Consider the following 14122-nt stretch of genomic DNA (forward strand, 5'->3'; position numbering starts at 1 on the left):
ATTTCAGTTCAAGGTAACTTATCACTAAACATCAAAGAATTTAGGGTTTGGTTTTGCTTTGTTTTTGAAATTCTGGATTTTAAAATTTTTTGTTAAGAGATTATGACCCCACATCACTCTATTTCATTAACCAAAAATAGATTATCTTTACTAATATATTATTTGGGGAGAGCAGTATGGAAAATAAGTCTAAGTGCTTAGAATACTTCCAAGAAACAATATCCTTACATTGTGGAAGTAAGACAGTCATCCTTACAGTAACCAACAGAGAAACCCTCCCCAGGTGACATGTCAAAACTCAAGATCTGGAAGAGCTGACTACGGGAAATGTTTATTGCCAGTATCCTGTGCCTGTGGATTGTGTGGAGGTATGGAAGGAGATTAATTCTTTTCCTTTTTAGATCTCCAGACACAGAGGAGATAATCTGGACCTGATGCCGTGACTACTGTAAATCATCTAGCAACCCTGAACTCTGAGCTACATGCACTGACAAGATGAGGTATTTGGACTGAATCCCACAGAGAAGGGTTGAGTATTTTTCCTGTATGCAGAAAGAATGGCACAAAACTATTTTGTATCAGATAGAAAAGTAAATGTCTACCAAATGCTTACTGGAGTGACTGCCTCCTTTATTTCTCTCTTCCTCTGTTGCAGCAATGTTAGAAGCCCCAAGTTCCAAAAGGCTAAGCCTTAATATGAAGGAAGGCTATTATTTCATTTCACAATGACCTTTTAATAAGAGAAAAATAAACTGTTACCATATATGCCTAATGGGATTTGAGAATTGCTATGGACAAGTGACTGCTGTGTATCTCCTATTCTCGCCACAGAAACAGATTCATTGATACAGAGAACAAACTGGTGGTTCCCCAGAGGGGAGGGTGTGGTGGATGAGAGAAATAGATGAGAGAGATTAATAAGTACAAACTTTCAGTTATAAAATAAGTAACTCATGGGGATGAAATGTACAGTGTGGGGAATATAGTCAATAATATTGTGATAACTGTATGGTGACAAGATGGTAACCAAACTTACTGTGGAGATCAGTTTGTAATTTATAAAAATACTGAATCAATATGTTGCACACCTGAAACTAATATTGTAAGCCAATTATAAAGTCAGTAAAACAAACAAACAAACAAGAAAAAGAAAACACTTATCACCCAAGTGAAAACAGAACATACCCAACACTCTAGAAATTTGCCTTATGCCTTCTCCCAACCACAACTCTTTGATCCACTCCAAAGTATTTTACTATCTAGGATTTTATGATTATCACTTCCTTGCTTTTCTTCACAGTTTTTGCAACTAAACTTGTATCAATTAACATTATTGTTTTTCTTACTTTTTGAACTAAATATAAAAGGAATTACCCAATATGTATTATTTTGTGTGTGATTACTTTGAGAAATTTTGATAGAATAGAAACTATGTGCTATATATCTGCAGTGCCATCCACTTTTATTGCTTATTATTCATTGTAGAAATATTTATTCTCTATATTTTACTATTTATTTTACCAATTTATTATTATTTTAGTATTTACTTTACTATTGATGAACACTGGATTTGTTATCAGTTTGATAACATTATGCTACTATGAACATTATGCATACATCTCCTTTTATACATGTGTATCCATTTCCCTTCAGTATATGTACCTAAGAGTCCAATTGCCAGATTGTATTTTATGCATAATTTCAACTTTGGTAGATAATGCCAAACTGTTTTCCAAAGAGGAAAATATTTAATTTATGCATACACCAGAAGTAGTATCAATACAGGGTATTATTTGATTTTTTAATTTTATTTTATCACTGAGAAAACCCATATAAATTAAATATATTTTCCATATCACCTTATATCAAGAAACTTTGTGAAATCCACTTATTAATTCTAATAATTTATTTGTATTTCTTTGAATTGTTACGTGTACAATCATATCCTGACTTTAGGGTTACCATTTGGAGAAATAAAGAAGTATCACTCCCAAGAATGGTCAAGGCAGAAGTCCAAATTTTTATCCTGATTGTTAACCAGGAAGCAGATAATAGAAAATCATCCCTTTCTAGGAACAGCCTCACTCAATGACCAAACTCTTTTTACTTAGGGGTGCAGACCAGGAGGAGCTGAGGAATACAGAGTTAGAAAACTTACTGAGTCAAATTTTGAGAAGGGCTTTCTAAGACAATACAAGATGCTGTGGACGATAGAGAGTGTAGAAGATCTATCAGATATCTTGACTATTGGCCCACTGTTGAGTGGCTTGTGCAATAAAAAGCACACCACTGTCAAGGTGAAAAATTTGTTTCATTGGCCATAATAGTTTGAATAGTAATATGAAAAAGTGTCAACAGTGGTTGGACATCACCAATAGCCCAAGAGTGGTCAAAAGTGTGACAGAGCCAATCTGTCAGGAATGCACATGAACAACACCCTATATGAGACCCTTCCCAAAAATAAGTGGTCAACTTTGGGCAGATTCTTTCAAGGAGATCAAATAACTGTCAACCTAGAATTCCGTAACCAGCAAAGGTATCTTTCAAGGACCCTGATGATGATGATACAAAAATCCTCCCTGAAAGAAATTCTTAAGGGTATACTTCAAACAAAAGAAAAGTACACCTAAAAGGAAAGTCTAGAATTCAAAAAAAGAAGATAAACAAAAACATTATTGCAAATTTAAAGGTAGACATAACTACATATTTTATAGACAGTAAAAAGGTTAATAAAAGAATATTATAAGCACCTTTACAGTAATAGATACAATCAAAACAAATAAATTCCTAGAAAATTTTAACAAAATGAGTAAAGGAGAAATATCTTTCGTAGTCGTGATAGTTAAAGAAAGTGAGTCAGTCATTGAAAATCATCCCACAAAGAAACCTCCAAACACAGACATAGGTCTTCATCAGTGAATTCTACAGATTTTCAAGGGAGAAATAATTCCTGTTTTAATTACAGGAGATTCTACAAAATATTTGGTTACCATCTTACAAAATGATCAATGTCACAAAATACAAAGAAAATCTTGAGAAATTCTTCTAGAGTAATGAGACTAAAGGGGTAAAATAACTAAAAACAATTTATATACCTGATTGAATCCTGAATCAGAGAGAAAAAATATGTATTATAAAGGACATTATTGAGATAATTGGCTAAATTTGACTACAGACTAAATATTAGACAATAGTATTTTAATAATGGCAATTTTCCTAATTTTGCTAGTCATACTCTAGTGATATAACGAAATGCTCCTCTTCTTATGTAATATGTGGTGAAATTTTAGGTATAAGGAGTCATGATATATGCAACCTCCTCTCAAATAGCCCAAGAAAAAATAGAGAGAAAATGATTAAGCTACTGTGACAATATGTTAACAATGAGTGAAACGGAACCTGGGTGAAGCACATACAAGATTTCTTTGTTCTATTCTTGTAATTTTTCAGACATCTGAATTTATTTCAAAATAAAAATGTTTTTAAAAAAGAATCCCCAAATTTGTCATCTGAAAGACAAAAGAAGAGTTAACACTCTCTCAGTGTTAGCATCTCTTCATATCTTGATGTGCATAATTTCAATCTCAAAATGGCAGGAAGAAAAAGAGAAATGACAGGCCAACTTATGAATGTGAATGAAAAATTTTCTAAGCAAAATATTCAGCAAATTGAACCCAGAAGCATAGAAAAGGATAATTCATTATGACTAAATTTCATGTAGGAGTTCGACATTTGCAGATACACACTACTATATATAAAACAGATAAACAACAAGTTTCTTCCATATAGTACAGGGAATTATATTCAATATCTTGTAGTAACCTATAATGAAAAAGATTATGAAAATGAATATATATGTATATTTACAATGAAACATGCCATACACCAGAAACTGACACATTGTAAACTGATTGTACTTCAATTTAAAAAAAAATCAATTTTACTTTTCTTGAAAATCCAGTAGATGGGGCATTTCTTGGGCTACTTTATTACACGACAACAATTTTCTGGAGCTGGACAGCTGCTGACTTCAGACCAGGCTTGCCACTTAATGATGTTGTCAACATTCCCTATTATCAGTCCTTATTTCCCTTCAACTTCAGCTATATTTGTATTACCCAAACGAGCACTGAAGGCTTTTGAGTTTGCAAGCCCTGCCTTTTAACGTCAATATTGTGGGGAGGGGATTGTTGCCATGTTTGGAGGATAGAGAAGGTGGATTTTAGTGGTGTATTATTCCACTGGCCCATTTTGGATTTGTTATAAAGTAGAAACCTGTACTTATATGCGCAGAAACCACCTGTGGAAATAATTGTTGCCATTAAATCGGTTGAACGAAGCAGATGAGGGTACTCATCCACTTGATGAAACAGAGGATTTTGTTCAAAAGGTGTATGGGGATCCCACTTCCTGAGATCAATAGGGAGTAGTGATGCGTGTGTATACCAGAAAAGAATTCAGCGTGAAGTGGTTTGTTGATTCTTCTTGAAGAGAAACCAAATGGCAGTCACCCAAGCCTTAGAGAAAAAAAAGGTCAAAGGAAGCTACCAATCAGAACAAGGAAATCTTAAGGAGGTGGTGCCTGAAATCAGAGAAACCCTCATTTCTGTATGATAATTGGTTCATAATATGGCCACCAGGGGAGACCTAAGACTTTCAAACATATCAGTTATTTACCATTACCTTGTAGTCAAGATAGTCAGGTAATAGTTCATTACCTACTCTGTCCTTCCCAACAGGTCGGTTTCTCCCTAATTACCAGTTGGTCTTTTAGAGAGCTAGTTTTCAAAAAAAGGCACAATTGTACATTGTTTTCTAGCTCAACACTCTTCCTGACAGAATTACTGAGGAAACATTATGCAAATCTATTGTTTACCAAAGCCATAAAACCATCTGGTCCTAGGGGTCCATTTTCTTGTAGCAGACCTCTGGAAGCCAGCATGGGTCTGACTTCCTCTGTCCTTCCTATTCCAGCTGCCAAGCCGCTGCTGACAAAACACAGGGGTTTTAAATTTCTCATTTTTGGCTGGGCTTTCCACCCTGATCCTTGCTGTAGTTACTTCTGTTCTATTTTCTGTACAATCACCTTATCTTCAGCATTTACACATCTCAGTCAGTCTCTGCACGTCACATAGGTTTCTTTTGAAAACCTGAGTGTTTGCAAACTTAGCCAAACATTTATAAGTATCTCTTAGAGACACAAAGCCCACTTGTAGGAAGTCACGAAAATGATCTTGGTAATAAAAACCTGAGGGCAGAGTCATAACATTCGGCTGATAGCATCTACATGCCACAAAATACGAATCATCATCTGAGGAGTTTTAGGTTTTCAAAATCAGTCTCTGATCCTAATCATAAATTCATGCATTCTGAATAACAGACATTAGGAAATCTAAACTTTGTTGTCATTAAGCAGGCTTAATATGTGTATTTGTCAAATCTACTATATAAAATTATACTCTTTCATTCCCATTTTCTCTAAGACTTTGGGATATTTCTTTTAGTATTTCACTGTTCTTTAACATACCACTGTTCCTTCAAATCACAGCAGTTTCTGCATTTACCTATGGAGGAATTGTATTTCTGCCCACAGAATTCCTCCGACGTAAAACTATGGAAGCTGGAGCCAATCACAGCGTACAAGCTGAATGATACCTCTTCTTAGTCCCTAAATACCCTAACTGAGGGCAGCTGTCAGTCTGGAGCAGTTGGGGCTGTCCCCTGATCTTCTTGCTAACTGTGTTAATGTGAGCAGGGAGCAAAACAGAAGTTATCTTATTCCAGTGATTTAGAACAGAGACACATGCTACAATATTCATTTTCTATGACAATTAAAAAGTTTCCAACACTTAAGAGTTTTTAAACCACTGTAAACAACGTCCACTACCTTGTCCAAGCACTAGCAGAACAGGTTGAACCTTCTGTGCACTCAGATAGCTGCAAATTAAAGTAAACCAGAGAAGAAATGCTGATGGTTTTCTGAGATAACAAAGGACAGATAATTTTTAACATAGGAAGATAAATAACTGTTGTTGGATTATTACTTCATCTTGGTATCACCCTGCTAGAATACTCTGCTTAAATGAGCTTGGTGGTTTGAAATCTCTAATGCCTAATATTTCCATCATTTCTATGCCCTGTGCTCTGCGCTGAGTTTATTGTGAGAACTGCTGGTAAAAGAAGAGGGTATGATAGCAACACAGAGACGATGTGAACTTTTGGTTAACGTCAGAATCCTGGGAGATGCCATCAGCTAAAAAAAGAACTAGTAGGAGGAGGATGTGGCTGTTGCTCAAAGACTTATAGTTCTGCTTTGGCAGCCACATCCTGCCTGTGGCTAGGTCAACCCAAGTACCACATCTTACTGCTTTCCTGACTGATAAAACACAACCTGCTATTGAAGAAGGGGTCTCTCTTTGCAATAAACCAATGTCATTATGAAAGATTAAGAAATATTTAGGGTTACAGGCAACTTGGGGCCTTGAGCATTACAGATACCTGTGAAAATGTTTGTGGCCAAGATCTTTTTTTGATAGTAAAAAATAATATGTCATCATAGAAGAGAATTTGGAAAAGTACATAAAGGTGCAAAGAGAAAGTAATTCAAAGATACATCGAGAATAACATTTTTTTTCTGCTGGTATGCATGTTCATGTGAATACACATACATGTGAATGATTTTGGTTTTACAAATATATGATATATATACTCATATGGATTTACAAAATGGAAGTCATACTATACATAATTCCCATGATCATGTTAAATAGGAACAATTTTTATTCTCCTTTCCATGCTAAGAGTTCTTTAAAAATATTTTGAATGTCTGTTAATGTTCCATTACATCAGTGATTCTCAAGCTTTTGTATGCACCAAAATTATCTTGAGGGCTCTATTAATGCTTGGTCCACCCCTAGAGTTTCCAAGTCAATAAGTGCCAAATAGAGCCTAGATTGTCCATTTCTAACAATTTGCCAGGTGATGCTGATCTTGCTGGTCTGGGGATTACACAGTGGTTGGCTAGACTATATAAACATTGTCTTACAATTGGATATTCGGATTGCTCATCATGAATAACTTTAGAGTAACTACGCATACATGACAATTTCCACAGGATAGGTTTCTATAATGGAAATAACTGAAAAAGTTATGAACTTTTGGGATACTTTCAATGAGTGTAGCCAAACTGATCCAGAAAAACTGTACCAATTTATACCATTTGTGACTGTTCATATTCTACAAAACCCTCCTTGTTACTTAGTATATTTTATGTTTTCTAAGTATTTAGTCAAAATAATATCTTATTTCAGTTTACATTTTTTTGCTTACCGGTGAAGTGAAATATTTCACCATATTTTCAATATCTATTTGAAAGAACTATAAACAAAACTCTACAGCTCTTTTCTTCAAGCTGTTGGGATCTTAAGATTTTTCTTATGTATTTCTAGCAATCCTTCATATTTTCAGCTTGTGAATTCCTAACTTGTCCTATTTGACATAGATAATTTCTCACTTTATTATTACTTGTTAATTGTCTATTTTTGACAGAGTGGTTTGTTCTTTCAATTTTCAAGTAGCTGTCACTTTTTCCTTTGTGATTTAATTTGTTACTTAGAAAATAGGAGTCCTAAAATAAATAATCCTGTTTTTCCCTTTCTTATGGTTTTAATGCTTAACATTTGCTTCTTGAACCATTCTGGAATTTCTTACCTTTCTCTCCTTCCCTCCTTCCTTCTTCTCTACCTCTCCCTTTCTCTCTCCCTCCCTGTCTCCTTTCCTCCTTTTCTTAGTCCCCCCTCCCTCTTCTTTCCTTCCTTCCTCATTTCTTTGTTTCATACAAAGTGAAGTGAAGCTCAGGTAGTGAATTAATTATCTGTAGCACCATTTATTAAATAACCATTCCTTTTCCTATAAAATGTGATGCATGATCATCTTTAAAAGTTAATTTGCAACCTTGGAAATCAGTTCTTGGTTGGTATTTGTAGGAAATGTGACCTGATACAAGATATTGTTTTTAGTAAGCACAACAGGAAACACATGTATGACATCTAACGAGAAAACCAGAAATCAAGCCACGGTAAAACACTGGTAGCTCTAATTTCAGTATGTGTTTTGGCTTCAGCTTAGATTTCCAATCAGCTGTTCAGAGGGTTTCCTTGTTTCGCTCACTGCCTTAAAGGTAATATTTTCAAAGAGACAAAAAACATTCTCATTCCCTTCAAGAAATATTGACAGTGGGGTGTGTTTTCCAGAGTTTGAGGCAAATGGGAACTCATTTAAAAATCCCACTGCATCATTGCACAAAACATATTTTTATTGTCTGGTCTTACTTTTCCATTCCTTCTCATTTAATCTGCCAAACACTAGGCCTTTCTTAGTCTATTATATTAAACTTTTCCCACTCACCCCATACTTGCTCCAGAACATATCAGAATTGCATTATGAGGTATAACAGAGGTTAAAATAACCTCTTGACATCTGCTTTGATACAGTTAAGTTTTGTTTACAAATGTGACAGTCCCTCTCATAAGTAGTTGTGAACAATTCTTTAATATTACTGTAGCTCCCTCCATCAGAAATATCTGGATATAGTGCTAGCACGCACACAAAAAGAAAAGAAAACAAAAACAAAAACAAATCACTACAAAATCCAATCTCTCAAGCAGTGACAATATTCAGCATTTTTCCATTTAGCTTGTAAAAAAAAATGTAATTATCTTTAGAACACTGAGTCTCAGTTCTTACAATGATACCACTAAGGGTAATGTCAGAACTTCAAACTGTTTACCAAAGTAATGACCAGTTTCCAGGTCCTGATGAATGAATGGCAAAGTAATAAATTCTTTTTCCAACTTGATTTTTCTAGAACTCACTTATGAATTTTGAAATGAGGAACACTGTTATTAACAAAGACAAATAATGTATGTATAATTCACAGTTCATTATATTTTAAAAATTCATTTAGCAGTTATATCTAGGACCATTTTTTAATTTTTATCTTTAAATTTTCAATAATTCTGGCACTGTAGAGGTTTGTGAAGGCTCAGGTTTGGTTTCATGAAAATTATATCCAGATGCTCCGTGCCATTCCTCTTGCCCAGTTTTTTTCCTTTTTCCCACCTTCATGCTGATAATAACAACATCACGTCTGACATATTTTTATTTATAGTCCACTCACCTGGCCACTGTTAGTGATATGAATCAAAGATGGTAAAAATACTAATCACATGCTGCAACTTCCCAATTCTGATCTGATGATAGCCATCACTAATCAACTGCAACGTTTTTCTCTTTATATTTGTCACATGTCTCTTTCACGGCTCTTCTAAAGGGGGCGAGGTAACTAAGCAGTTCAAAGGTCATCCCTGACACTGGTTGTGGAAAGCGATTTTATGCATCATTTCCCTTCAACTGCAAGTGGACAGAAGGAAGTAACAATGTCCACAAGAGTGGAAGGCAAAGTGAAAATGAGTTGAGAATCCTAAGAGCCTATCTGCCACAGGTTACCTGCTGATGGTTACTGACATAATGAGGACTGCAGGAACCCTGGTTTCTGGTGTTACAGCAAGGAGATGTGTACACAGCTCTCCTGGACTAAATGAATCCCAAGTATGCAGTTCTCCCTTAAAAAGGCTACATTGTCATGAAGAACTAAACCCTAAAAAGCAGCCTTTCTCTGTTTAAAGGCACAGCTTTATTCACCTCTTTCTATGAGTATATCTAATAAAGGACATCCATTGTATCTACTTACATATATTTTCATCAGACCCACCTAAACTGGCTTCTCCAAATATAATGCATATATCTGAAATTAAAATTTAATCATAAAATATGAGAAATAAGCATACACAATTTAGAACTATAAAGTGTATTTGCTCTCTGCCTAAAGTTTTGAAATAATAAAAAAAAAATCTGATCAATTGCTAAAATACATTTTTTTTTTTCCTGCCACAAGAAATAAGGCTGCAACAGAAAGAACACTGGCACATGGCAGCTGCTCTTACACAGAGTTCCCAATATTCCTGGCACAGGCGTTCTCGCAGGGCTGGGACAATGGAGGAATCCAGTACCCTGGAGATTTGCAAGAACATTTTGGCTCATCTCCCTGATGTGGCTCTCTGTGCTTTGGTCATCATTAGTATTTTTCCAAGAGCTACATTTACATTTGGTATAGCTCAAGAGGGTTACACACAGCTGTATAAAATATTTAGTATATCCTCAGATAATTTTTAATCAAAGTGTAACTGATATTCTCTACTTTCCTTTTTTTCCTCCTCACCCACCTTCCAACTGTCACAATCTAGATCACAGTTGGCCGATGTTTGGCAGTCGCATTCTACTCCCTCCATCTGGCCTCATCACAGCCATCACTAATGCATCCCAGAATACTTCCCAACAGCCTCAGAAGCCTTTCAACACAGGACTCTGAACAGCCTTTTCCAACATACTTCAGTTGAAAGAGATGAAACCAAGTTAACTGCCTGAACCAGTCCGAGGTCGTGGGGCATAAAGGAGATGTTCCAAACTTGGCTGTGTAACAGAAGCACTTTGGCATAAAAGAAGAATACCTGGATCTAAGAACCTATTGAACTAGAATCTTCAGGAGTGAGGGTCCCAGAATTTATATTTTAAACAATTTCATCAGGATGATTATTGTGTAGCCAGTGTTCAGATTGGCATCTGAGAGACATGGGTAGAGAAGAAAAAATTAATCAATTGATTTAAGATCACTGAACCTCAATTTGCTAATCTATAGAAACAGTATCATGGTACTTTTTTCAGTGGGTTCTTTGAAAGACAAAATGAAATCATGTGCTTGGATGCACTAAGTACTCCGCTCAGGACTGGCGCTCCCCACAGGTCGATTCTTTGTTCTCCTGCTCATTAGCAATTTGCCTTCAAGGGAGAGCATCAAAATGTGATTATCTTGTAAAGGCCTTCATCTACTGTCAAGGAAACCAAAAAGCACCTTCTCTCAAAGACCTCTTCTCTGAATAGCTCCTGATATCTTTGAAATTACCACTTTTCTTGAAGGTTATTTGACATGATATGCTTTTTTCCTACAGTGTACACATGTACATATCAAACTAAGCCTTAAAGTCATGTTACCTTCTGTCACCTTGACACAGGAATGAAGAAGTGGTATGTATGTCCAATACTGGTCAATCAAAACCATGAAATCTGGACGGTGTCTATGACAAGTGGATGCGTGAAAATTAACCACACCTCTGAGATGATACTATTGCAGTTTCCCTCCAGTCAACATCTTCACCAAAAGGCGCAATTCACCTGAAAAGAAACAAAGGCATGACTGAATGGGAGTTGCATGTGTGTTCACTGCGAAGTATCTGTAGTATCCCTCAAATCTTGACAAATGTAATATTTTATGTTTATCTGTGTTTATCACTTGCCTAGAGATTCAGTCTTTTTTCTCAAAGATCTTGAATACTTTGAAGAAGCTGTATACGTTGCAAAAGAGAAGACAGAATGTCAGGAAACTGTGGCAAAAAAAAGATGTACATAAAACACTACAATTGCTGATGTCAGGTTTATGTGCTCCGTGCTCATGCTTGTGGCCTGGGGAGTGGAGGCTGCAGGTGGATGAGGAGTGGGTGTGACTGTAGGCATCATCAGGACTACATGAACTGATGGAGGGGTGGTTCCCCCCAGAAACAGCAGCTGGGCAGCCCAAAACAACAGATGACAGATACTGTTAAAATATCAAACTTCACTATTAGGTCCAGATTATTTTCTGATCACACGACATCAACATTTGCCTGGCTAAAATGAGTATTAATTACAATGAGATACAAGCTTAGGCATCTATTGTTCATTCTTTATGTCACATGTTTCATGAAGAAAGGCTCAATCTAGAAGTCTAATCAAAGACAGTGAGGAAAGAATCTCTCAAAAGTAAATGGAAGATGGCTGGCAAAGTTAATGGGGGATAATCCAGTTGCTGAAAGATTCCATCTGCTTATCTTAAAACAATGAAATTCAGTTCAATAAAAAGTCATGTAAATGCTCCTTGAAATTATATCCACCATGCTCAACATTATTAGTGACTAAGGAAATTCAAATCAAAACTCAGTTATACCCCCTCACATCTAGTAGGATGGCTAAAATTTTAAAAGACTGTAAAAAGTATTGATGACTTCTGGTTTCCAATCCATTAAGTTAAGAGCTGAGAAATCACCACTCTGTCCTAATAACAAGTTAAAAAAATGAATAAACTGAAAAACACTATTTACAATGGCCAAGACATGGAAACAACCCAAATGTCAATCAACAGATGAATGGATAAAGAAGTTGTGGTATACATATACAACAGAATACTACTCAGCCTTAAAAAAGAATAAAATAATGCCATTTGCTGCAACATGGATGGACCTGGAGATTGTCATTCTAAGTGAAGTAAGTCATAAACAGAAACAAAAAATACCATATGATATTACTTATATGTGGAATCTAAAAAAAAAAAAAAGACAAATGCTCTTATTTACAAAAGAGAAACAAACTCATAGACATGGAAAACAAACTTATGGTTACCAGGGAGGGAAGGGGGTGGGGAGGGATAAGTTGGGAGCCTGAGATTTTCAGATAGTAACTAATATATATAAAATAGATTTTATACTGTATACCACAGGGAACTATATTCAGTATTATTTAGTAACCTATAATGAAAAAGAACATGAAAAGGAATATATGTATGTTCATGTATGACTGAAACATTATGAGGTACACTGGAAATTCATACAATATTGTAAACTGACTATACTTCAATAAAAAAAGGAAAAAAATGCAGGGGACCCATAGTGAACCAAAGTGAACATATCTAATGTAAACAATAGACTTCAGGTGATAATGATGTCTCAATGTGGTTGCATCAGTTGTAATAAACGTGCCACTCCAGGGGGTAATACTGATAATAAGGAAAGCCATGGATGTGTGGGGAGGGGGTCATATACTTTTTTCTCAATTTTGCTGTGAACCTAAAACTTCTCTTAAAACTGTTTCAAAAAAACTGTTTTAATCTCCAGGAGGACCCAGTCATAGTAGGCCCCCACAGTTCTGTGGGTTCTATCTTAACAAAACCTATCAGGTCCTCATCGTGAAAATTCCATCTGGATTCTTGTACGGGAAGGGGAAAGTATCATTTGGGGGGGGTAATTAGGTTTATTTATTTATCTATTTTTTAGAGGAGGTACTGGGGATTGAACCCAGGACTTCGTGCATGCTTAAGTATGCACTTTACCACTTGAGCTTTACCTTCTCCCTCCTTTTTTTTAAAGTATAATTTTGATACATGCCAGAGCAATCTGTTCTTCTTGACAAGGTCTGCCCTCAGATAAAATTATTATCTCATATAACCCAGCAGGTTATATATATATATATATATAACCTACTTGGGGGAAGGAAAGTATTTAAGTCCAGTTGGCTCTATGTGGGAGAAAGGAAATCTCAACTACAGTTCCCTCTATTCTTCCACATGGGGAAACTTAATACCAAACTTCAGGTCCCTGTAACCATTCTATTCCACCAAATGGGGGTGGGTGCAGGGAGAAAACTGAGAAGTAATTGTAAAGTTCAGAGCCCTGGGGCAAAAGGCTAAGATCTAATCATAAGACTACAGAAATTTCCCCTCCTCCAACACCTTACTACCATATTACTAAAGGTCTCTTTATCACAGTTCTTTACCCAGGATGTCATGTCCAGGTATCAATAAACTTTTATGAGGCATAAGAAAATGTCAAAAAAAATCACATTTTGAAAAGACAAAATGAACATCAGAATCAGTCATATATGGCAAGAATGTTGGACTTATCAAACCAGAACTTTAAAATAACTGATTAGTGTGCTAACAACTCTAACAGAAAAAAAAAAAAAAACCAACAGACAAAAAGCAAGAAAAAGGGGATAACGTATTTGGGAGAGAAATTCTAAAAAAGAATCAAAAAAAAAAAAAGGTTAAACATTAAAAAAAACACTGTAGCAATTATGAAGATACCTTTGAAGGGCTCATTAGTAGACTTAGTATGGCTGAGGAAAGATTATCTAAGCTTGAGAATATGTCAATACAAACTTCCAAAACTGAAAATCAAAGAGGAAAAAAGACTGTAAA

At 35.6% G+C, this 14122-nt stretch overlaps 1 protein-coding gene across 8 annotated transcripts in view; it reads right to left on the reverse strand.

Moving 5' to 3' along the window:
- BANK1 (B cell scaffold protein with ankyrin repeats 1) overlaps window positions 1–14122 on the reverse strand; it is a 551109-nt gene that overhangs the window by 520199 nt on the left and 16788 nt on the right. For 7 of the 8 annotated variants that reach the window (XM_072939857.1, XM_072939872.1, XM_072939864.1 and 4 more), the window contains one exon: window positions 11110–11289. The gene's annotated coding sequence lies outside the window, so the exon portion shown is untranslated. The remainder of the gene's footprint in view (window positions 1–11109; window positions 11290–14122) is intronic. The other variant, XM_072939893.1, reaches the window with a different exon arrangement.

This window comes from Vicugna pacos, chromosome 2, assembly GCF_048564905.1.
Source record: "Vicugna pacos chromosome 2, VicPac4, whole genome shotgun sequence".
NCBI lineage: Eukaryota > Metazoa > Chordata > Mammalia > Artiodactyla > Camelidae > Vicugna > Vicugna pacos.